The 14128-nt window shown below is 46.8% G+C and overlaps 1 pseudogene across 1 annotated transcript in view; it reads right to left on the reverse strand.

Annotated features, from left to right (window-relative positions):
• LOC117163866 (carcinine transporter-like) overlaps nucleotides 1-11863 on the reverse strand; it is a 21723-nt pseudogene extending 9860 nt beyond the window's left edge. Inside the window, exons 1-6 of the transcript XR_013061780.1 lie at nucleotides 11493-11863; nucleotides 4638-4848; nucleotides 3555-3813; nucleotides 2629-2821; nucleotides 1862-2080; nucleotides 316-530 (exon numbers count right to left, since the gene is read on the reverse strand). The product of XR_013061780.1 is annotated as a carcinine transporter-like (transcript). The remainder of the gene's footprint in view (nucleotides 1-315; nucleotides 531-1861; nucleotides 2081-2628; nucleotides 2822-3554; nucleotides 3814-4637; nucleotides 4849-11492) is intronic.
• Nucleotides 11864-14128: the final 2265 nt, after the last annotated feature.

Raw genomic sequence — 14128 nt, forward strand, 5'->3', positions numbered from 1 at the left:
AAAATGTCTATTTTCCACTCCTTAATGTCCTTGAAAACGCGGATATCCCCTAACGCTACCGCTTATCTCCTTACTATCTAACAAAAACATTATTCTTGCATCAAGCACGAGCTTTCATTTCTCAATCTCCCAAAGCTTTCGCTGGAGAAGCTTCAGAAAAGCGCTTTTTAAAACGACCGTCGATCGATAAAACCGGATTTTTTCTATAAAATTCACCCCCGCTTTCTCACTGCTATTCACACGTTCCTGCTATTTTATTGAATAATATCGATTGACAAGTCATTTATCAAGAAATAAAAAAAGAAAAAATGTTACCAGAGGGGGTAGCGATGGCAACGAAGGAGAAAATGCCACAGAGGAACATCGATGCGAAACCCACCCATCGTCTGCCCCATCTGTCGAGGAAAAGGGCGAGTAGAACAGCGGCCGGAAGTTCCGTGAGGGACGCTAAAGAGAACGACGTGAAAACGTCGGGGTCCAGAAGTTTCATGTTCCAAACGTGGCCGTCGAACACCCACACCATCAGCAACCTAGAAAAAAATCAGCCGAGTCATACATAAATCACGCTGGACTTCAAGATCGTTTATTAATCCTTCGCATACTCGTTCCCTCGCGTTTGACGTTTACCGATGCTAATTATATACTTAAGCAGATTCTTAATGACCCACATAAAATGCCCCATATACTCTCTTAATGTTCATTCGAGTAGTTTGTATCTAGTTTATGGTAATTTGTGTCTATTTTAATACTGGTTTTATAAAGACAGGGAAGTAGCGTCGAGGCTGATTGGTAACTTGGTTGAATTAACGGTATAATATAATTGGAATATCGTGAGGCTGAGAGTTAAGAACATATTCTTAGTTAATTTTATTTTAGGAAATGCAGGAAGATTCAGAATTATCATAGTATTAAAAACAAAGAAAATATAAGAAACGTAAAGGAAGTATAAAATTGAATACCTTTCCTATCTACAGGGTGGTTGGAAACTGGTGATACAAGCGGAAAGCGGGTGTTGTACGCGAAAAAAGAAGTCGAAAATATATGTCGGGTTATGGTTAGAATTTTGTAACAACTCTTCACGTGAATTAGCCATTGTTTCACAAAGCCGAGATTATATTTACACGTATATACAGGACTATCACAAAGCTTAACAAATAATAAGTCTAATGAATAATAAGTTTAACGAATGATAAAATTAGTGAATAATAAATTGTATGAATAATAAGTTTAATGAACACTATTAACAATGTCTTTGGGTTCAAACGAATCCACAGTCAACGGGATAACTCTTCACTAAACGTAAACTAATCTTAGGCGCAAAATACGATTGTTGAAAATGCTCGATGTATCACTCTCCAAAGCAATCACACGAATGCCAGCCTCGTGGAATTTTTCTCGCTGTACGATTGCATTTGTTTTCTATACCCGTTTGGAAGCATCGAGAAGGTTCCAAACGCCGTTGTTAGGCAGTTTCTGCCTGAAGTTTGATTATTAATACAACGCATGTCCCATTGTATCGACACCTCCGAGGCAACATCACACGTGGCTAGGCCCGACATATAGAATAGAATTTTTTTTTAATTTTTCCGAGCGAAAATTCAAAGTCGATTTTCTCGAAAACAAAACCTCAAACGAAAAATTTTTATTCTATATCTTTGACTTCTTTTTTCGCGTAGAATCACCCCCTTTCCGCTTGTACCATCAGTTACCAACGACCCTGTATATCTTTTCCTATATGATTATAAATTTCTCTGGTGTCTTAGTTTTTTCTAAAATAATATTGTAATCATTGCTGAGAATTTACAAGTAAAAAGTTCTAGCTGTGTAGTTTGTTCGATTGATGTTGGAAAGGTTAACTTACTAATAAATGATGAGCATGATAGTGATACGACCAAGTCGTGACAGCTTGAAGAGATGTAGGACAGTGTATTGATTATGCGATTGATCCTTCTCATTCATCGCCTTGCAACTTTTCTCAAATTCGTCGAATATTTCTTGCTTCACCTCTTTGCCGTTCACTTTAACGAAGTTTTTCAGCATCTCGATCGCTTTGTCCACCCTGCCACTGGTTATGTACCAACTACGGAAGTATATGAAATACGCAAACGTTATAAAAGCCTGTAAGAAATTTTCAAAATCATCACTTTCACCAACCTTTTGTATCGACAAACTTTTTGTGCAAATTTGAATAGAGCTGTCTAGTTACGCATCAATCATTTATTTTGCACAGCTAAAAATGTGATGGCTTATCGAGAGAAAGATGTTGACCTTGAGATGTTTTATTATGTTTTATTTACGAGACAGAGGAATCGATGTAATAACCGATCCCAAGATAGTATGTATTGCTGGATAAAATATTACCCAATTTAATTCAGCTATAATTTTGAAATTTTTATGGTCCGGTCTCAAAGGACTTTTGATGTTTTAAGAGAAACTTTAACGTAAAAGAAATTTCTTATATTTCTTTGAGGATTATTTTTAAAGAATTTTCCGATGATACGAAGATACAAAAATAATCCAAAGGACGAGGTAAGATTAAATGTCTACTATACTATCGTATACTAATTTACTTACGAAATTTCTTTGTATTATATTTTTATAATGAAAAAGAAATTGGAATTAAACTACCGTGCACTTTCAGGAACAATCCATGGTCCTACAAACGCAACCACCATAGGACACGCGGTGACCATGCTGAGGATCCTCCAATTTGAGATCCAATGTGCGATCCAAGGCAAAAGACTCGAGGCTGCCGCGAAATAAAGTCCAAACGACATGTTCGCTACCAGAGTTCGATATTTCGGACCGACATATTCGATCACTGAAAGAATAATTCGTGATATCGTTATTGTATTACATCGTTATAGAAATTTTCCCAAATGTTTCGTCAATTTCGTTTCTTCATTTGATACAATAATATTATTTCCTTATTTCCTTTAGGTTTGTCCTTTCTTCGTTTTTTACCAATCTAATTTCAAATATTCAGACTTATTTGTAGATTTTATAAATCATTAACATCGACAATGTAAGATCGTTTTGAATTAAAAAGAATTTTAAAAGGAACACTGCTTTCATCTCAATATCGAACGGAGAGTGCCTCAGTAATCGTGGTATAACCGAAGATTATTCTCCATAGGGAAATAGGTCACTCGAAAGATACAATTTCATACCAGAAAAGTATACAGAATTAAGTATCCTGTCGTTTAAAATAAAATATCTTAAAGTATCCCTAGACACATGTAATTTTAATACCAAACTAGATATACAATTACACAACAAATTTCAAATTACGAGATATAATTCCAAAATATAAAGTTTCAGTAAAATCATTTACCATTAAATATCTTAAAATTGATATCGTAAAATTCGAATAAAAATTTGACTTAAGAAAAAACAAACCGACATAGGGCAATAAACATTTATTCAAACACGTCATAAATAGTTAATCGTTACGTAAAACGGGACCGATACCGGTGTCTCATTATTAGGTCATAAATTATAGTTTTCCTATTCTCAACAGCTTTTTCTCTCTTATAATTTTCTCGATGACTCACCGATAATGAAAAGCACGTTGAAGCAGTTATCGAACGAGGTACCGACGACTAATCTCGCTAGACAGAAGCTCCAGAAGCTGTTGCAAAACGCAGTGCCGACAGACGCGATGAAACCAACCGCGTTACACGCAACCAACGCCGGAATTCTGCCACAATGGTCGGCTATGTAACCGAATATTAAGCCTCCAAGAATGCTGCCGACGAAGAAGGCCGATTGTGCTGCTGAGCCGAGGAATGCGTGGTCGCATACCCATTCCAGCTGAAACAGAAAAGGGGGATGCTTTATGATTGCGGCTAGTTATGAAAAAACACCGCGTGGTTGGAAAATCGATAGAAGGTGAAGAGAATAAGGAAGACGACGAAAGGACGAGTAATAAATTCCGTAGTTTTTTAATATCATTAGAATTGAGAACCTGAGTCGTAGGTTAGTTAATTGTAGTCTTTTGGTAATATTTTTAGTAATAAAATAGTAGAGGTAGTTTGCATAATTCTTGGATATGATTAGAGAATTTGTCATAGTGGAAGGAATATAAATTTGTTAAGTAGAAGATAGTATCTCCCGATTTAAGTAGGACTTTTTTAATGATAAAATAGCAGAAATAGAAATTAGAAATAATAATAATAACAATAAATATTCGATAAAAATTTCTTGAGTCGTAAGAAGTTACCAAATGCGTATTTATACGTTCAATTCGAAATATCTGTCTATTGTACAGTTGTAACTTTCACTTTCCGATTTATGCGATATTATATAAACGGATTCATGTTCGTGATTTAATACGCCGAGACGTACAAATAATTAAGGATGACAAGGTTAATTTTATGTTCCGCTATAAACGAGCTCTGTTAAGATGCAAACAGCATAACAAGTAATTACACCTACGTCTAAGTTCGTGCAACCAACAAGGACTTCTTTTATAATGACTGCATTATATGCTATAGTCAGCAGCTTTACGAAAGACCGTAAATATTTATAGAACGACGGTTCCAACAGTTTTAATTTAAATAAAAATATTTGTTAATCGGTGTCGAAAGTTTGAAGTTACTTTATATAAAGAATATAATTTTCTCTTGTGATTTTACCTCGACAGCTATAGATTTGTATGGTATCATCGTGTGATTAAAGGTCCATCCATATTGGCATGGTTTTATTGGCCAGGATGGGTCTGCCTCTCTGATACCACTCTCCAATATGTCGGTATAGTTCACATTGTACATGTTACATCGTGAAAACGAAGTCGCACCTTCCGCCAGCAATTCCTCACTCGACGCTGGAGGGATCGATAGTGCAATCCTACATAAAACAAGAATACGTTACATTAACGGTGATGAAATTTGCAAGAAGTATTTTTAAGAATACTAATTTTCCTTTGATTTTCTTATCTTTTTTTAAATAACCAAGGAAAAATGACAGCAAATGGTAGAGAGAGAGAGAGAGGGAGAGAAATTGGAAAAATAAGATGAAAATTCTACTCAAAAGTGCATAGTTTTTAATCCTAATCTTAAATTAGTCCAATTCCTTGAAACTTAATTCGAATCCTGTTTAAATAAAAAAAGTGACAAAAGTAATATACATAACAATATAAAAATCTATAATAATTTCTCTAATAAAGAATAACGACGATATCAGTAACAGTAATAACACATTATCTTTAATAGTGTTTACATTTTTGCATTTTAAAATTTTCTGTAAAAATAAAATTCGCATAAAAATCCGCGGCCAGTTATTATTTATAAATCTGCTGTTTCAAAGAAAAAAAAAAAAGAATCAAAAATGGGAAAAGTGAAAGAATAAAGTAACAGGAAAACAAAAGCACAAAATACAAAAGAGGAAAAGAGACAATGACCGTAAAAATAGGAACAAAGGCAAGAGCTGGAAGGACGATCGTCCCGTATCTGTTGCACTCCGAGGTATTCGAATTGTGTTGGGATTTAATTACCGATCGCTGCACGTATCGGTGAATCTATTTCCAGACAAATAAACGGTACGCGGGGAGATTCGAGAAATTGTGCGAAACGAAAAAAAATTTCCTAGCCGGTCAGTTCGCGGAACACGTAATGAGAACAACCACAACGGCGGACATAGGAGCCGAACTGATTCGCCGGGCCGCCGAGGTGGCCAAGGCTGCCGAGGCACCCCGCGGCCACGCAGGGGAAAACCCTGAAGGAGGCGGCGAGAACCATCACCGCGGGCGTGACAGAGTTAGTGAGGAGAACAGACCCTGTCACCGACGCACTCGCTATAGCGCAAGGATGCATAGCAACACTGGAGGCGGCGGTAGAGGCACTCCGAAAAGAGCCGGCCTCGCGCCCCATCGCGGATGAGAGCAGCTACAGGGCGCGTCTCGCTGCAGTCGAGCACCAAGTAGAGGAGATGAGATCCTTGCTGCACCGACTGGAGGAACAACTGCAGGGAACAGAAAAAGGAGAAGGAAAGGAGGTCGCCCCTGCCGCGAACACGAGAGGGATGGAGCCTGGAGCCCCAAGCGCCTCAGCGCCCAAGGGAGGCCGAACGGCTGTCACCGAATGGCAGACCGTCGGAAGGAAAAGAAGAGGAAAGAAGAAGGAGGCAGGGAAGAAGCAGCCGGCGAATCTGATCCCCGAGACAGGGGCGGAGAGCCAGAGGAAAACTCCGGAGAGTGGATTGGAGAACGCACGAAGAGGGGGAGGCAGGGGGCCCCTCCCGCGCGCACCGCGAACGTCAGCGGTAGCAATCACCCTGACGGACAAATCGAGCCAATCCTACGCGGAGGTGCTGGCTGCGGCCAAGGACAGTGTCTCCCTGACCGAGCTCGGCATCAACACGATGAGGATGCGGAAGACCATCACCGGAGGTGTCACCTTAGAGGTCCCTGAGGACCAGGAAAGGGAGAAGGCCGCAGCGCTCGCAGCACAGCTGACGCGGACTCTGGACCCGAACGAGGTCCGCGTGGCGACCCCCTTCCGAGCCGCGGAGGCAAGGGTGCCCCTGATAGACATAGCGGCCACCAAGGCGGAAATCCAGAACACCATGGCGAGGGAGAGCGGCTGCAAGCCGGAGGACATCCGGCTGGGAGAAATCCGCCCCGCCCGGAACGGACTTGGCACCGTATGGATACGAGGCACTGCCAGTGCAGTGAGGAAACTGGCCCAGGCTGGAAAGGTCGCCATAGGCTGGTCGACGGCGAAGGTCGAAGCCATCGAACGGAGACCGTTACAGTGCTACAGGTGCCTTGGGATAGGACACACGGGGAAGACCTGCACCGCCAAGGAGGACAATGGGCACCTCTGCTTCAGATGCGGCGAACCAGGGCACCAGGCGAGAGCATGCACTACTGCGAGCCCGAAATGCCTGCTCTACGAGGCGCTTGGAGCACCGTCGGTGCACAGGATGGGGGGACCGGCCTGCGCCCCCTCGAAGAAAGGAACGAAAGGAGCCGCCCGCGGATCCACGGCTGCAAGAGGCAGCGAGAAAGGCTCCCCGTCGCAAAGCGACCCTAAGCCCGCGAACAAGGAGGTAGGCACGGAGGAAGCCACAAACAAGGAAAGAACACTAAAGAACTGAGAATGCGCATCCTCCAGACTAACCTGGGAAGGTCAAGGCGAGCACAAGACCTGCTCCACCAAACCATCCGGGAGAGCACGGTCGCCCTAGCGGTGGTGGCGGAACCATACAGAGTACTGGATGCCCCGGAGTGGGTCGGAGACACGGACGGAATGGTTGCCGTCACCTGGACATCAACGCCCGGGGCGTTCGCCCACGGAGCCCTGCTGGAACGCGGCAACGGGTACGCCGCGGTCGAGTGGGCAGGGAAGATGGTGGTGGGGGTGTACGTGTCACCTAACAGCGGACGGGCAGCGTTCGAAGAATTCCTAGACGGAGTTGGCGACTGCGTCAGGCGACGACTCCCCCGACAAGTGCTCGTCCTGGGAGACTTCAACGCGCACTCCACGGAATGGGGGAACGCCAGGACCAACGCGCGCGGCCGCACGCTATCAAACTGGGCCGCGGGACTTGGACTTCTGTTAGTGAACAGGGGCTCGACCAGTACCTGCGTGACGTGCAGAGGGAGCTCCATTGTTGACATAACATGGGCCTCCCCCGAGGCATTCAGGCGGATCTCAGGTTGGAGAGTGGCCGAAGGGGTCGAGACGCTGTCAGACCACCTCTACATATTCATGGAGGTGGACGCACCTGGACCTGGAATGCCGACGACAAACGACGGGCGCGTCCCGCCGAGGGGGAGACACGCGCGCCCACCACCTAGATGGAAAAATAAAGGAGAGGAATGAAGATCTACTCCGGGCGGCTGCTATAGCAACAGCTTGGAGCTGGGAGGCCTCGACAACGACGACCGAAGCAGACGTGGAAGAGGAGGCCGAGAACCTCCGCCAAGCCATGACAGCAATCTGCGACGCATCCATGCCACGAGCCACACCGGGCACGGTGCGAAGCAGAGCAGTTTACTGGTGGAACCCCGACATCGCGGAACTGAGAACGAGATGTGTCCGGGCCCGAAGACAGTACCTAAGGGCCCGCCGCTGGCGACGACACGACGAAGAAGAAGTCTCCTTGCGCTACCGGACGTACCGCGCGCTACGGCGCTCGCTGCAAAGGGAAATTAAAAAAGCGAAGGACCGTGCCTGGTCCGAACTGGTCGAAACAGTCGAGTCGGACCCATGGGGGAGGCCATACAGGACGGTGACACAGGAACTACGCGCGAAGGGCCCCCTGACAACGGCGGAAATGGAGCCTGCGCTGCTGACGCGGATCACCGGAACGCTCTTTCCCCCACAAGAAAACAGAGCGGCGGAACGGCCACGGGAAACGACACGACCGCTGGAATGGAGGGACGACTGGGAAGTCACGGAGGAGGAGATATGGGAGGCTACCAGAAGAATGACCGCCCGCAACGTGGCACCGGGCCCGGACGGAATCCCTGGCCGGATCTGGGGGGAAGTGATGGGGGTCATAGCCCCCAGACTCCGGCACCTCTTCACAAGATGCCTGAGGGAGGGAGTCTACCCCCGGGCGTGGCGGACGGCGAGGCTGGTCCTGCTCCATAAAGAGGGCCGACCGACGACCTCGCCGTCAGCGTACCGGCCGATATGCCTACTGGACGAGGTCGGCAAACTACTCGAGAGGGTAGTCGCCGCCCGCTTGGAACGACACATAGCGGGCCAAATGCCAGGTTTGCACGAAAGCCAGTACGGCTTCCGGAAAGGGCGCTCGACGATTGACGCGGTCAGACGCGTACGAGCGATTGCGGAGGACATGGTCTCCCGGAAAGGCGTGGCGCTGGCGGTTTCCCTGGACATCGTCAACGCGTTCAACACCATGCCATGGGACAGGATAGTGACGGCCCTGGAGCACTTCGAGGTTTCCAGCTACCTCGTCCGATTGATCCGAGCCTACCTCGACGACAGGTGGGTGTGTTACACCAGTAAGGAAGGAGAGGAAAAGCGATCCGTCGAGCGTGGCGTCCCGCAGGGCTCGGTGCTGGGCCCCATACTATGGAACGTTGCGTACGACGAGGTACTACGATGCCCGCTACCCCCAGGCGCGGCCATAGTATGCTATGCGGACGACACCCTAATCCTGGTCGAGGGTCGTGGCTGGCACGAGACGCTGCGCATTGGCGGAATCGCAACGGTCTGTGCGATCCGTGCCGTGAATGAACTGGGCCTGAGTGTCTCCCCTGCGAAGTCGGAGGCCACCTGGTTCTTTGACAGGAAGAGGCGAGGGACACCACCGCCCGGCCTATGCATAAACATGGCAGGTAAAACCGTCCGGGTGGGATCACAGATGAAGTATCTGGGACTCACCATCGACAGCCAGTGGACGTTCGAGCCGCACTTCGACTCACTGATCCCGAAGATGTCAGCGCCTGCCAATGCCTTGTGCGGCCTACTACCGAACATCGGCGGGGCCGGAGACGCGGTGCGCCGACTTTACGAGGGCGTCGTTCGGTCACGAGTGATGTACGGGGCCCCAGTATGGGCGGACTGATGGCAAGCCGTCGCAGCATTCTGCTCCTGAGAAGGCTGCACAGAGTGACCGCCATCAGAATCATTAGGGGATACCGGACGGTGTCTCACGCGTCGGCGTCCACCCTATCCGCCTAATAATAATAATAAATAATAATAATAATAAACCTAACCCCGTGGGAGCTGCGGGCGCTGGCGCTCAAAAAGAGATACACCCGCCGGAGAGAATGGCACCCGGGAGAAGACCCCACCGAGCAGGCGGCTCCAAACGACACAGGAACCGCCGAGGAGGACACATGGAACCTGTGGCGATCCCAACTGATTAACGGGAGAAGCGAACACCGAGGCGCGGATGCGGTCCTACCAAACTGGGAGGCATGGAGGAGCCGCCACGGCCTCCCACTCACATTCAGGATGACACAAGTACTCACCGGACACGGCGTGTTCGGCGAGTTCCTGAAGAGAATAAGGCGAGAGACGACAGACACCTGCCACCACTGCGGAGAGGGCAGGGACACAGCGCAGCACACCCTGGAGCTCTGTCCGGCGTGGGAGCTGCCCCGCTACACCCTGCGGCACGCCATAGGAGAAACGTTGACCCCCTCAGCGATTGTGGAAGCGATGTTGAGAGGGTCACAGGAATACGAGGCCGTCCGCCTCTTCTGCGAGCGAGTTATGCTCGCGAAGGAGCGAGCGGAAAGGGAGAGAAAAAAAACTCTCGCCCCTGCAGGATAAGACGATGGAGAAGGATGGCAGTCAGACGACCCAGAGCCGCCCCGCCACCACCCCAACGGACTACGACCAGAAGAAGTGACAGCGCTAGGGACAACGACCTCCCCCTAACGCCTACTCAATAGCCGGCTCGAACAAGAGAACGCGAGAAGGGGATGCAACTGAAGTTAATTCATAAGAGGTTCCTGGAGCACCCCTGTCACGCGCATAAGATGGTCATCGTGAAGTTTTAGTCGGTAGGAGTCCGTCACTACTCTGCTGTTACGCGATTATTGCAACAGCGGAGTGTCCATGAGGATTTCTCCACGTACAAAAAAAAAAGTTCGGGGAACACGTGAACGTCTAGAATCTGCCGGAGGTCGTCGACCAAACTGGTTTCCGGCGGGCCTCCGGAACACTAAGAAATCGTCGATCTACAAAGCGATAGTTTCGCCTTGGCCAGGGTGATTCAATGGAAAACAAGCGTAACGAACGATTTTCCTCGTTGACGCATCGTAGAAAACCAGATCTCGCATGCGTCGTCAAGAATGGTAACACGATTCGTTGGAATCGTGCCATCCAGACTTCCCATCCTTTCACCGGTAATTCCTTACGTTCTTGAAATAGAACACGTGAAAAAGACGTTGATAATAGTATAACTATGGAATCGCGATTTCCAACTATTTTTATCTCGTCGCAAACTGGTTACAGGTATCTCTCCCACTCCCGTACGACACGATATTTACATATGCATTTACATATACAACGCGATACCTGGGTTTTCCTGATTCAATAAACACAGTTGTTTCGTGCAAGTTATCAGATATTATATTGTGGTTTTAAAGAAACAAATTGTCGCGATGCGATACGTTATCACAGCTGAGAAAATGGAAATCTCCGTGCAAGTGGAAGATTCTGTCGTCGAGAATATTTATTGCGACCTGCATGGAAAACAAACAGGCTTTCGAGAAGCCTGGTTTAAACTACGTGCACGTGACTTGAACAGATATGTACATATGCATGTAAATTGTCTCCTATAGAAGGTGGTTAATTCTAGACATCGAAAGGAACGTCTTTAATGAAAACATGTATTGATTTGTTATACGATCGACATGATTATTGACCATTTCGATCTGCCCGAGCTGAAAATGTCTATCGCGTAACAGGGTAAATTTGAACATAAAGAAACTATGTAGGATCGTTCGTTACGTATAACTCAATAATTCAAATAAGACAAATTGCACATAAAGTGTCACTTACTTTTGTTTGTCTGTGAGGTTCCATCGTTCGAGTTCCGGAACGGTACACCAGTGTTCAGCTGGCAATAGCGTGATGAAGAACTGCGTGAAGTAGAGGAACGCGTAGACGAAGGTGAAGGAGCATGATGAAAAGGAACCATTGGTAGCGGCTGGCCTCGCCAACGTACGGTAGTATGTCGTCGAAGGTTTCGATCTTCGGACGTTCGCCCTCCTCGGCTTTTACGGACTCCACCATGACTGTCATTATCTCGATATCTGCGAATCAATGATCCTCGATCACCTACTTAACTCGAATTACACGTTACGAGGAAACTAAGTTTAAGGTGAATGGGGTATTATTAGGTCGTCGAATAAATTCGTGTTGCAATGCGTTCATACCTTTTTATGTGTTTTACGAATACAGATCGATAAACGATCAAGGTGATCGATCTTATGATATACAGTGGCTCACGGAAGTACTCGAACACTTTCATATCACGAAACGTTCTATAATTTCGTTAGCACTCTAACGAGATACGATTATCGAGATTATAATAGTAAAATTTGGAATCAATCTGAGATTGTATATTGAAGATATATATACATGAGACAATGTATATATATTTCGCAAATAAATATGTTAAATGAAAAATTAATATGTATATAACACATGATGATGATTTTACTACGTACATCGTGGCTTATTATTCTTATTAATTTAGCGAATAATTGACTGCTCAAATACTCTGGTAATTTTTATATATAAAATAACAATAATATATGTTTCCAATAAATATATGAAATTTCTATATACACGTTTAGATCTGTTTCAAATTTTCTCAATGTAATTACGACGATCGTGTCTCACTTCTGTAATATCGTGATGTAATATGTTTACAAAACGTGGACAATAGAGATGTTAATCGGACAGAAAAGACGATTGTGGCTTAACTTGAACTATTCATACCAAACGTACAGAACACAGCGCAATCCACACTCTCTCGGCAACGCCACTCGCAACCTCCGTCTCCGCTCGACTCGCACTCTGCTTCTCGACTCGCTCTCTGTTTCTCGACTCGCGCTCTGCTTTTCGACTCGCACACTGTTTCTCGACTAACTGTTGTCGCATTCCATTGCCCTTTTCCTAGGCCCACCGCACACGTGTTCTGCAGACGCTCGTGGCCAGGGTCACGTAGGTCTTTTCCACGAAACTATGCACTTGAAAAGACCGATGACACATTGATGGGCCCGACGGCGCCTCGGCTCTCGCGACACTGTTCATAGTTCGTCCGATATTGCCCAGGCCTTTTGTCCACGATACTACATTCGGCCATCCTGCAATAACATCTGCCCTCAGATGTTGCCTTCTATCTCGCTGTCATCAGATGCGTCATCTTCGGCGTTCAGGACCCACGGCTTCATGAAGTCTGCAGTCGTCGAGGTGTGCGCGGGCCCCTCATGCTCCCCCACTTTCTCCACAGTGTAGCGGTCATTTCGCATGGCTCGCGCGACCCGGTACGGACCTAAAAATCTGCCCCCGAGTTTTAACCCTGCGCCGAACTGCGTTCTCTTTATGGCGACAAGGTCCCCCCTTTGATACTGCTTCGCGCTCTTTCTTCTTTTATTGTAACTTCGACGATTCTCCTCTTGAGTTGCGGCGATCTTCCTCTTCGCGTCCTCACGTAGCTCGCGACGTTGTTCTTCAAACCTCGCGGCCCACTCTTCGTCGATCAGCTTTCTAATCTTCGCCTCTTCCCTGACTTGCATTTCGACTCCAACCAGTAGCTGGAAAGGAGTCTTCCCTGTGCTTCTGTTTACGGTGGAGTTTAGGTGTTTCTGAACCTGGTCAACATGCTTATACCAGTCATCGGGTTTAGGGGCAGTCAGTTTAGTTAGTAATGGTATGAGAGTCCTGTTTATCCTCTCTACCTGCCCGTTCCCCCTCGGTGCCCCTGTCGTGATTAATGAATGCTTTATGTTTTCTCCTTCGCAATACTCTCGGAAAGCGTTGGACGTGAACGCTGTTCCCCGATCGGAGATGATTCGCCGCGGATTCCCAAAAATAGCCGCTTGCTTCTTCAGTCGGTCGACAACATCCGCGGTATTAGTAGACCTAGTGGGATAAAGCCATGTGAACTTCGTGAACGCATCCACCACTACAAAGATGTGCGCGTACCTCTTCTTTGTAGCTGTCATGGGGCCCACATGGTCAATATGGTAAGTATCTAACGGCGTGTCGCCTTTGTCCAGCGGGTTAAGATATCCCTCTTGCCTGCCTAGCTTCCGTTCGGCTAGGATACAGTCGAGACAGTTGGATACCACGCGTTCGACCTTCTCGCGCAACCCCTTGAACCAGAAGTCCTTCTTGACCATAGCTTCGGTTTTGGTAACCCCGAAATGCCCACGCTCGTGCGCTTGCCTGACCACTTGCGTCTGCATCGCCCTCGTTACTACTATTAGCACATCGTCCTCACATTCCTTATACAGAATATCGTTTCTTAGCACATACCCGTCGGCCTGACTGCACGTTGCGGCGTCCAAAATCCTACGGACTTCAATGTCCTCGTTCTGTGCCCTTCTCAACCGTGCAATCAGCCCGTCTTCACTCTCCGTTACATACATAGTGCTCGGCAGGGGGTTCCTACTCGGAGCATCTAC

The sequence above is a fragment of the Bombus vancouverensis genome, unplaced genomic scaffold (genome assembly GCF_051014615.1).
Source record: "Bombus vancouverensis nearcticus unplaced genomic scaffold, iyBomVanc1_principal scaffold0097, whole genome shotgun sequence".
Lineage (NCBI taxonomy): Eukaryota > Metazoa > Arthropoda > Insecta > Hymenoptera > Apidae > Bombus > Bombus vancouverensis.